This window comes from Dermochelys coriacea, chromosome 2, assembly GCF_009764565.3.
Source record: "Dermochelys coriacea isolate rDerCor1 chromosome 2, rDerCor1.pri.v4, whole genome shotgun sequence".
In the NCBI taxonomy this organism is placed as follows: Eukaryota; Metazoa; Chordata; order Testudines; family Dermochelyidae; genus Dermochelys; species Dermochelys coriacea.
In genome coordinates this window covers 224,823,921-224,836,057 of record NC_050069.1, presented here as the reverse complement: position 1 = coordinate 224,836,057, position 12,137 = coordinate 224,823,921, and the positions used below count along the sequence as shown (strand labels likewise).

The following is a 12,137-nucleotide window of genomic DNA, read 5'->3' as shown; positions in this document are numbered from 1 at the left end:
TACCAAAGATTGTGTATGAGGTTTTTTTGAGGCGGTCAGATAAATGAGGAACAAGTTAAAATCTGAATTTATTATAAGATTCTCTTGACCAGCTATGCTATATCTGGCACAATTCCTAGGTGTGGGCTCTAAGCAGTTTAGTGTAGCAGCTTTATGGGTTCACATTTTTGTTTTTAAAGAAAAGTTTTTATAATTGTCATAGCAGAAAGATATAGAACCCCACCCCCAGATTAGATGAAACATGGGGTTAACATTCCTGCTTTTCTGGAAGCTTAGATTCTGGTTTCCTGTTTGGAAAACTGTAATTGCTTTGGCCTTGACTATGTGAATGACAGTAATGGAGAGCAATTTTCAGTAAAAGTAAGAGAGTTCAGTTGGTCAAAGTTTTGGATTCCCCCCCCCCTCAGAGTTCCTGTCTGATTGGCTATCCTGTACCTCTTGGCATATGTGTGTGTGTTTGGGGACTGATAGTGCATTTGTTGCCATGGCAACACACTGATGTCACAAACAGGATTATGATATAATTGTAGGATCAAGCAGCTGGGCTGGAAGTAAACTAAATCCTCTTAACATTTATTATTTCATAAAGATATATAAAATTGTACACAAACTTGCACTCTTTGTACCAGAAGATAAAGAAAAAATCAGAAAAAATAAACTTTAATTTCTTAAAACAGTAGGAAAAATCCCAAGGGGGATCTTGCAAAGCTTATTACTTCCTTCTCATGCTCTAATAAAATGTACTTGCCCTAAACCTAGATATCTGGAATAACAAAATGTCCCAACCAAATACAACCCATGTATGTATTTTTTATTATATGAGAATACTTCTGCTTTCAGGGTGGCACCTCTAAATTGTGCTAAAACAAATTTTGGTACTGGCTCCAATTTCAAAAACTGTATTAATGACATTGGAAGATGCCCAAAGGAAGGAACATATGCTCTATCATAGATAATCCTAGGGCGGATTGTTTTAAATCAGTGATTTAAATCACTAAGCAGGAAACCTTGATTTTTAAACTATCATTTGTAATCATGTTGGAAAAAATCATATTGGAAAAATAACCCCAACTATACATACAATATGATGGGGGCTAATTTAACTACAACTAATCAGGAAAGAGATCTTGGAGTCATCGTGGATAGTTCTCTGAAGACATCCAATGTGCAGTGGCAGTCAAAAAAGCGAACAGGATGTTAGGAATCATTAAAAAAGGGATAGAGAATAAGATGGAGAATATCTTATTGCCCTTATATAAATCCATGGTACCTCACATCTTGAATAGTGCATACAGATGTGGTCTCCTCATCTCAAAAAAGATATACTGGCATTAGAAAAGGTTCAGAGAAGGGCAACTAAAATGATTAGGGGTTTGGAACGGGTCCCATCTGAGGAGAGATTAAAGAGGCTAGGACTTTTCAGTTTGGAAAAGATGAGACTAAGGAGGGATATGATAGAAGTATATAAAATCATGAGTGGTGTGGGGAAAGTGAATAAGGAAAAGTTATTTACTTGTTCCCATAATATAAGAACTAGGGGCCACCAAATGAAATTAATGGGCAGCAGGTTTAAAACAAATAAAAAGAAGTTCTTCTTCACACAGTGCACAGTCAACCTGGGGAACTCCTTGCCTGAGAAGGTTGTGAAGGCTAGGACTATAACAGGGTTTAAAAGAGAACCTCCATGAATTTATCCAGTTAAGTCCATTAATGGCTATTAGCCAGGATGGGTAAAGAATGGTGTTCCTAGCCTCTGTTTGTCAGAGGGTGGAGATGGACGGCAGGAGAGAGATCACTTGATCATTACCTGTTAGGTTCACTCCCTCTGGGGCACCTGGCATTGGCCACTGTCAGAAGACAGGATACTGGGCTGGATGGACCTTTGGTCTGACCCAGTAGGCCATTCTTATGTTCTCCATTTATACTTTTTGGTTATTTTCCTAAAGGAAGGTTGAGTTTCATCATTAGTAACTATTAAAACATGTTGGTTTGCAACTCTATATATCCTTTACGTTAAATTCGATTCCTTTTGCTAATCTGGGGGCTACATTATATTTAATCATATTTATTTAAGCAGTAATACTGCTTAACTTACATATATGCAGAGTCTTAATTTTTTTTCATTTTTATTATGTTAGAAAATGATTCATTATGCATGTCTTATTTACCTGATGGTTAATTTATTTGTGATTGGTGTTCAGCTCTATTTGGGTGGAAATTCAAATTAAATTAAAATGCACAAAAAAGTATGTTTTTTGTTTTTTTGTTTTTTTTTTTTGTTAAAGAAAACTTCTTTAAATGTGCTGGAAACATAAGAAAAAAAGTTGTTTGAAACATGTACTTGGTTTTGTATTTGTAGTATTTGTGTGTGTGTTTAGAGGCTTGTAGGGGCTTTGTGCTGGGAGAGAAGCTGAGCCCTGATGAGGGGGCGGGGCTTCTCTGACTAGGGGCCTATAAAGGTAGCCAGCCAGTCAGCCAGCGGCCCTTTATATACATTACACTGGGGAAGAAAACTAGTAGAGCCTCCCCTGGGATAGTGCTTGGGGTGTGCTATAGACCGCTGGGATCTAATTTGGATATGGATAGAGCCCTTTTTAATGTTTTTAATAAAGTAAATACTAATGGAAACTGTGTGATCATGGGAGACTTTAACTTCCCAGATATAGACTGGAGGATGAGTGCTAGTAATAATAATAGGGCTCAGATTTTCTTAGATGCGATAGCTGATGGATTCCTTCATCAAGTAGTTGCTGAACCGACTAGAGGGGATGCCATTTTAGATTTGGTTTAGGTGAGTAGTGAGGACCTCATAGAAGAAATGGTTGTAGCGGATAATCTTGGTTCAAGTGATCATGAGCTAATTCAGTTCAAACTGAACAGAAGGATTAACAAAAATAAATCTGCAACTAGAGTTTTTGATTTCAAAAGGGCTGACTTTCAAAAATTAAGGAAATTAGTTAGGGAAGTGGATTGGACTGAAGAACTTATGGATCTAAAGGTAGAGGAGGCCTGGGATTACTTTAAATCAAAGCTGCAGAAGCTATTGGAAGCCTGCATCCCAAGAAAGGGGAAAAAATTCATAGGCAGGAGTTGTAGACCAAGCTGGATGAGCAAGCATCTTAGAGAGGTGATTAAGAAGAAGCAGAAAGCATACAGGGAGTGTAAGATGGGAGGGATCAGCAAGGAAAGCTACCTTATTGAGGTCAGAACATGTAGGGATAAAGTGAGATAGGCTAAAAGTCGAGTAGAGTTGGAGCTTGCAAAGGGAATTAAAACCAATAGTAAAAGGTTCTATAGCCAGATAAATAAGAAGAAAACTAAAAAGGAAGAAGTGGGGCCGCTAAACACTGAGGATGGAGTGGAGGTTAAAGATAATGTAGGCATGGCCCAATATCTAAACAAATACTTTGCCTCAGTCTTTAATGAGGCTAAAGAGGATCTTAGGGATAATGGTAGCATGACAAGTGGGAATGAGGATATGGAGGTAGATATTACCATATCTGAGGTAGAAACGAAACTTAAACAGCTTAATGGGACTAAATCGGGGGGCCCAGATAATCTTCAACCAAGAATATTAAAGGAATTGGCACCTGAAATTGCAAGCCCATTAGCAAGAATTTTTAATGAATCTGTAAACTCAGGAGTTGTACCGAATGATTGGAGAATTGCTAATATAGTTCCTATTTTTAAGAAAGGAAAAATAAGTGATCCGGGTAACTACAGCTCAGCTAGTTTGACATTTGTAGCATGCAAGGTCCTGGAAAAAATTTTGAAGGAGAAATTAGTTAAGGACATTGAAGTCAATGGTAAATGGGACAAAATACAACATGGTTTTACAAAAGGTATATCGTGCCAAACCAACCTGATCTCCTTCTTTGAGAAAATAACAGATTTTTTAGACAAAGGAAACGCAGTGGATCTAATTTACCTAGATTTCAGTAAGGCATTTGATACCGTGCGACATGAGGAATTATTAGTTAAATTGGAAAAGATGGGGATCAATATGAACATCGAAAGGTGGATAAGGAATTGGTTAAAGGGGAGACTACAACGGGTCCTACTGAAAGGCGAACTATCAGGCTGGAGGGAGGTTACCAGTGGAGTTCCTCAGGCATCAGTTTTGGGACCAATCTTCTTTAATCTTTTTATTACTGACATTGGCACAAAAAGTGGGAGTGTGCTAATAAAGTTTGCAGATGATACAAAGCTGGGAGGTATTGCCAATTCAGAGAAGGACTGGGATATTATACAGGAGGATATGGATGACCTTGTAAACTGGAATAATAGTAATAGGATGAAATTTAATAGTGAGAAGTGTAAGGTTATGCATTTAGGGATTAATAACAAGAATTTTAGTCATAAGCTGGGGATGCATCAATTAGAAGTAACAGAAGAGGAGAAGGACCTTGGAGTATTGGTTGACCACAGGATGACTATCAGCTGCCAATGTGATACGGCTGTGAAAAAAGCTAATGCGGTTTTGGGATGCATCAGGAGAGGCATTTCCAGTAGGGATAAGGAGGTTTTAGTACCATTATACAAGGCACTAGTGAGACCTCACCTGGAATACTGTGTGCAGTTCTGGTCTCCCATGTTTGAAAAGGATGAATTCAAACTGGAGCAGGAACAGAGAAGGGCTACTAGGAGGATCCGAGGAATGGAAAACTTGTCTTATGAAAGGAGACTTAAGGAGCTTGGCTTGTTTAGCCTAACTAAAAGAAGGTTGAGGGGAGATATGATTGCTCTCTATAAATATATCAGAGGGATAAATACTGGAGAGGGAGAGGAATTATTTAAGCTCAGCACCAATGTGGACACAAATGGGTATAAACTGGCCACCAAGAAGTTTAGACTTTAAATTAGATGAAGGTTTCTAACCATCAGAGGAGTGAAGTTTTGGAATAGCCTTCCAAGGGAAGCAGTGGGGGCAAAAGATCTATCTGGCTTTAAGATTCTACTCGATAAGTTTATGGAGGAGATGGTATGATGGGATAATGTGATTTTGGTCATTAAGTGATCTTTAAATATTCATGGTAAATAGGCCTAATCCCCTGAGATGGGATATTAGATGGATGGGATCTGAGTTACCCAGAAAAGAATTTTCTGTAGTATCTGGCTGGTGAATCTTGCCCATATGCTCAGGGTTTAGCTGATCACCATATTTGGGGTCGGGAAGGAATTTTCCTCCCTGGCAGATTGGAGAGGCCCTGGAGGTTTTTCGCCTTCCTCTGTAGCATGGGACACGGGTCACTTGAGGGAGGATTCTCTGCTTCTTGAAGTCTTTAAACCATGATTTGAGGACTTCAATAGCTCAGACATAGGTGAGGTTTTTCGTTGAAGTGGGTGGGTGAGATTCTGTGGCCTGTGTTGTGCAGGAGGTCGGACTAGATGATCAGAATGGTCCCTTCTGACCTTAGTATCTATGAATCTGTTTTTCATTAAAAGCTCATTTTATTAAGCAAAGGAAACGTTATCTATAGTTAGTAAATTAAACTTTCTGATCACCACATCCTTCAAGATTTTAGCACTAGTAGATCTCATCCTCTCACATCTACTTTTTATTCATAGATTAGAAGGGAAAACAAGCTTTCCTGTTTTTTCGGCTGCCAGTTGGTTTCTTAACTTTGAATGACTGAGTCATTGAACTAACTTATTTGAATAAATTGAAATGAAGAAGGTATTCTCTGAAAAGACAGTTTAGCTTTTTTAACAAGCTTTGGTTCCAGGTGCTCAGCCAGTGACTTCCATCAGTTAAGTTGTTTTGCTTTTTCTTTAAAAACTTGGCAGCAAATATATACTAAATATTTTGTGTATTTAATTTAAATTATTTTAATAGATTTATAATAAGTTTAGCCCTTAACATGGGTTATCAGTTTCAAATTTAATTTTAAATAGGTTTATTTAAAAATAAACCTGTCTTTAAATTAAATAAATCAGATTTTAATTTTAAAAAGATTGTCATTAACAAAAATTGATAGGATCATATTGGGGGGGATGATAAAGTGCTGTGTTAAAACACATTTCTGAAATGTGGCAAACAACTTGAAAGCTCAGACGGAGGATGTAGAGAACATGAAGGAGAGGAATATGTTGAAGTTAGATTGTGCCCTTGCTGATACAAAGGACAGAAAAGTTCTTTGCTCTTGGTTTTCAGAAAGTGTTGGTCTGCAGACTGCTTTGGTTTCCAATTAAGATTACTTAAATAACAACTCCTCCCATGCCAATCCTTACAAAACGAAGAAAATGTTCTGTTAAGGGTATCTTATGGAACACACACAACCATTATATTTTAGTCAGCATTATTTTATATTAATCAATTGAACTAACAGACTCTGCAACTCAGACAGAAAATTTCCATCCATTTCCAGCATACAAAGACACACAATACACATGCTAACCTCTAACTCATGCTGTAATGCTGAACTTTAATGCCATCTTCAGTCAAATATAGAAGCATGGGCACTGGTTAGGTACATAGTGTGTGACATAAGTACGGCCATACTGGGTCAGACCAAAGATTCATTTAGCGCAGTATCTTGTCTTCCGATAGTGGTCAATGCCAGGTGCCCCAGAGGAAATGAACAGAACAGCAATCATGAAACAATCCATCCCCGGTGGCTTCTGGCAAACGGAGGCTAGGGACACCATTCCTGCCCATCCTGGCTAATCGCCATTGATGGAGCTATCGTTCATAAATTTATCTAGTTCTTTTTTGAATCCTGTTATAGTCTTGGATGTTGTGACGGCCTCTGTCAAAGAGGTCCACAGTTGACTGTGTGTTGTGAAGAAATACTTCCTTTTATTAGTTTAAACCTGCTGCCTATTAATTTCATTTGGTGACCCCTAGTTCTTGTGTTATGAGAAGGAGTAAATAGATTGAAGTCACAAGCAGACAACATCATCGATGAAGAATAGGCTGGCTTTCATGCTGGAAATAGTACCACAGAACAGATTTTCATCCTTTGTGTTCTATGTGAGAAGTACTTACAACACCAACAGTACATCTACCGTGTCTTTGTTGACTTCAAGAAGGCGTTTGACAGTGTATGGCACGAAGCTCTCTGGGCAATCATGAAGAAGTACAATATTGGTCGTAAGCTTATTCTTACTATTAAACAACTATATTCCAAGGCCAGCAGTGCAAGTTCTTATCAGTGGCACAGTAGGAAAGTGGTTTTGCCCCATTATTGGAGTCCGGCAAGGCTGCCTTCTTTCGCCCACACTGTTCAACATATACTTGGAGCGCATGATGACTGATGCCCTGGAAGATCACACATGCACAGTCAGCATTGGGGGGTGAACAAGCTCAAATCTTTGGTTCGCTGATGACATTGATGGCCTGGCAGGCAGCGAAGATGAACTTGCCAACCTTGTGAAATGATTGGATGAAACCCTCCGCAAAATATGGCATTGAAATTAGTGCAGAGAAAACCAAGCTGATGACAAACAGATGTGATGGGATCAGCTCACATATCTCTGTCAGTGGACAAGAGCTGGAGACGGTGAAACAGTTCAAGTATTTGGGGGAAGTCATCACTAATGAAGGATCCAAGGCAGAAATTCAGGCAAGAACTGTGCAAACAACATCAGGAGTGGCAAAGCTAAAGCCACTTTGGAGGAATAAGAACATCTCCCTGGAATCCAAACTGAAACTGCTGCATGCATTGGTCATCTCCATTTTTCTGTATGCATGCGAGACATGGACCCTTTATGGCAGAACTTGAATGGAAAATACAAGAGATGAGTAGAGATGGTAGAGATGAGATGCTTCCGTAAAATACAGGGTGTCTCCTACTTCGACCACGTCACTAATGAAGAGGTCTGCAACATCATCACCTAATGCGCTGGGTCATATGAAGACCTCCTGACGACCGTGAAGAAGCGCAAGCTGAAGTGGTACAGCCGTGTAACAAGATCATCTGGCCTATGCAAGATCATCCTCCAAGGGACAGTACAGGGGAAGAGAAGAAGAGGTAGACAGAAGAAGTGATGGATTGACATAAAAGAGTGAACAGGAATGGACTTCGCGGAGACTCAAGCCCTGACGCACAATCGTTAGGGGTGGAGACAGTTGGTTGATTGCTCATCAATGATGGTGCCCCAATGACCAATGCGGTCATGGGAGTGATGATGATGAATTATATTTTTACAATTCAGTTGCCAGAGTTTATTCTCCTTTCTATTTTCCTCACTAGGATTTAACTTCCACTTTTTAAAGGATGCCTTTTTGCCTCCCACTGCTTCTTTTACTTTGTTGTTTAGTCACGGCGGCACTTTTTTGGTTCTCTTACTATATTTTTTTTTAATTTGGAGGTATACTTTTAAATTGAGCCTCTATTATGGTGTCTTTAAAAAGTTTCCATGCAGTTTGCAGAAAATAGGAATTTACATAGGAAAAGTCTGAGATCACTGTTAATATGGATTGCTGGAAGAGGCAGTCATCCTTAGGATGCTGCCATGTCTCACTAATGGAAATACGTAGCCTCATACTTTCTAGTCAACTCCTAGGGCCCTAATTTTTAACACATCGATTGTCAAGAACTGTAGGTATTAAGAATACGCAGAGCTTTAGTAAATGTTGACTTTTTAAAAAACACCTCGGCTTTCCAGAGCCTTTTTCCTAAGCCAATATTGCTACTGTAAAATTTAAAACTCCCTTGCTTAGGAATATGAATCTGGCATGTCGTATTCAAATGCCAAGACATTTGTATGTGTATGGCTAATAATAATGAGATGTTTTGGATTAGATTGGCTCTGTGTGGAATAAAACTAGCTTTTACACTAATGTATTACTGGATATACATCTTATGAATACTTCTCAAATTTGTTAAAATAGTCCAATAATTTATGCTATGGTATGTCTCTTAAAATCATTCTCACTAAATCTCTTAACATCTATAGGAGAGGCTACGAAGAAAGTAACAGTAAAATTCCTATTGAGATGTATCTGAAAAATGGATCTGAATTGCTTTGAAAGTTAAACCCAATATTAGAAGCTAATTTTCTAAGCCCAGAAAATAAAACCAAAACCAATCTAAAAGTAGACCACTCTTGTGGACAGGGACATTTACATTTATTTAAGACTATTTAATACCAGAGGTTCTGTGTAATGCAGGCATTGTCTCTTATGTCTACCATAGTGGTCCCCAAACTTTTTACCCCACACCCCTTGTCCCCCCTGGAGGCTGGGAGTAGGGCTGCGGTTCTGGGAGGGGGGGATGCGGACAGGAGTAAGGGGACCAAGACTGGGGCCATGGCTGGGGTCTGGAGTGGAGCAGGGTGGCGCTCCCTCCCCATCCCCTGTGCGGGCTGGCCCGGGCTGCAGCCGCAGCCCCGCTCCTGAACGTTCCTCTGTGCCCCTCTAGGGTGGCATGCCCCACAGTTTAGGGAAGTCTTGTCTACCATGACTGAAACAGAAAGGATAAGTAACATCATTACACTTCCCTTTTCTGGGGGTTGGGGGTGGGAGGAAGAGCTCAATTAAAATCCAATATTTATATCCACAGTATATTACGGGGGCTGAATAGACTTAAAATTACAAGTCTACAGTTTAAGATGTCTGGTATTGTGCGATGGTTTTTAACTGTTGAATTCTCTTGGCTTGTGATGGAAAGTGAGGCTGACTGCTTGGCCTTTTTTAGTATTGCTCCTGATTATTCATTATTAGAACATCATGGTTTGGGACACTTCTGTATCAAACATGATGTTAAACTCCTCTGTTCTGTACTATTCCAAAAAGGTGCTTATACTGTCTTCATCACTGTTAGTATCTGAGCATCTTCCAGTGGAGCATTAATACAGTGATACAATTGACACAAAATGTTGTACTTATAAGAAGCACACAGGATCTTTATAGGGGAGAAGGCAGCATGCCTCATTTATTGAGAATACAACAGTTAGCATATGCTTTTCAATCACACCCTCCCTCCCATGCACACAGTCCTGCCAGTTGATGTTTATAGTTACCAGTCCAGAGCCTGGATCAATCTAGTGGCCAGCCAGATTGGTTGCAGAGGGGAGCAGGACTCTGTCAGTCGCGATCCGATGCTCCTGGAGTGTGGCAAGACGAACCCAAAGTCCCATGGCCAAGCACTCTGTTCTTATAGTCTTTTTTCTCTGTTGAAGTCTATGGATTTTGCTGTGTGAAGTTTGTGACCAGTTACTCTGAGCGGGTCGTCCTGTCCTGGTTTCAATTTAATCAACTGTCTTGTCTTTAGGGATGCCAGCCTCCACCTCAGGGTCGTCAATCTACCCTTCCTTCATTACGTATGGGTGCTGATGGTTCTCTGATGTCGTTAAGTCTTTTCACTCCTCCTTCCTTGACCATCTTTCTACAACAATGGCCTTCACGCCTTATCTTTTCCTGATGCATACATTCCTCATTCACACAGTCTTTCACGGAGACTTTTAAGAATACAAACAACAGTATTTTATATCAAGGAAAAGACATTGTAAATTAAAGCTTACTACATTTTATAACCAAAACAATTCACATTGGGACCCAGGTCTCAATGTTCCTCTAATCTATTTAACGTAGCCACAATACAGGATCCTGTCTCTTACTGGCTAAACCTTAAAACAAAGAACTAAAAGGGCCTAATTTGTAATGCATGGGAAACAGAATCTTTTCAAGCCCCAAAGGGTCATTTCTTTCTGCTATTCAAATGGGGTGGCTAGTAAAATGAAATCAAGACATACATTAGTACCTCTATTCTTATAGTACAATTATACAATCCTGCTCCTATAATATCACATGTAGTTCATTCTTTGCCATACGCTTCCCATGGGGAGAATTATATTTGTGGTGTAGTATATTATTTTGGTAGGTTTTGTAGTTGGTGTTGTGTTTTGTATGTACACTCCTATGTGCTGGTATTAGAGAAGGCAAGGTTGAAGAAGTGCTTCTTGCACTTGGAGCAGAAGATGGTAAAGTTTATGATGGCCTGTAAGTCCTGTGGGAGTTCACTCCATAGTCTCAGACCAGCCCTGGGAAAGCTGCTACTCTAAGCATAAATGAGCTTAGAGCCTTGTAACAGAAAGTTCCATTGCACCTGAAGAGTGGAGCTGTCAACCATGGTTCTCAGCCTGGAGCTTTAGGTGATTTTTTTGGTAACCTCCATCTTTGATAAAAATTAGTCTAGGCTGGAAGATTATACATGGATTCCTTCTGTCAGCATTGCTGTTACATACAGTGTTCTCAGGATTCAGCCCTCACATCTTTGTTGTCAGCAGAGAGAAATGTCAAGTACCTGCAACTCCCCAAATTCCGAAGTTCTCTACTCTTACAATGGAAGACAAATGGGCTGTTTCTGATTTTGGACCAAACTTAACTGGGAACTCTTTTTTCCTTCCTGAAATTAAAAAAAAAACACACCAAAATCTATTATCCTGTTCAGTGACTTGTACAAATGTCTTCAGGTTGGAAGCTTTCTGCTGGTCCAGATAGATGTGCAGGAGGAACCACCTGTTTCAATCTCTCTATATAGGCACTCCTCAAATACATCTTCATCACTTCTATTCTCGGGAATTATGCATGCTCCAGGCAGAGCAGGCTGAAAGGGATGGTGGGAGTGAGAGCGGCAGCAGATCCATATGGCTATGATGGAACTGTAGTGGCACATAGAATGGACTTTCATCTTGAATGGTACCTTGCAAGTCTTTTTTTTTTTTTTTTTTTTTGCAAGAGTCAATATGGGAGGGTTTAGGTTTCTGAAATCGCTCCAAAATTATTTCTTACAACCTTATTTGTGATCAGCCTTGTGCTCTGCTTCCTTCGATCTCAGCTCTAAAAACCTTTTGTAAAAGTGTACCATCTCTTGCACGTGGGACATGACTTCACCGTTGCAGTCATCTTGTTTTCAACTGGTGCAAGACTGCAACTTGTCAGGATAGTCTAAGTATCTCCTCATTTGTGACAAAGTCAAACCAATGGATATTAAGAATGTGCTCTAACTTTTGACACTGAAATTGTTTGTTTCTTCTCCTGACCTGTTAGCAGCCATGTTTTTGCTCCATATAGTGGAGTTGTCATCACTACTATGATCACTGTGTCACTCGTATCTTAGGGAATGTCTTCACTAATGGGGTAAGTCGACCTAAGTTATGCTACTCAAGCTATGCGAATAACATAGCTGGAG

The 12,137-nt window shown here is 39.7% G+C and overlaps 1 protein-coding gene across 10 annotated transcripts in view; it reads left to right on the top strand.

Annotated features, from left to right (window-relative positions):
* The window catches only part of VPS50 (VPS50 subunit of EARP/GARPII complex), a 185,539-nt gene that overhangs the window by 5,790 nt on the left and 167,612 nt on the right, over window positions 1–12,137 (top strand). The gene's annotated exons all lie outside the window — the stretch shown is intronic.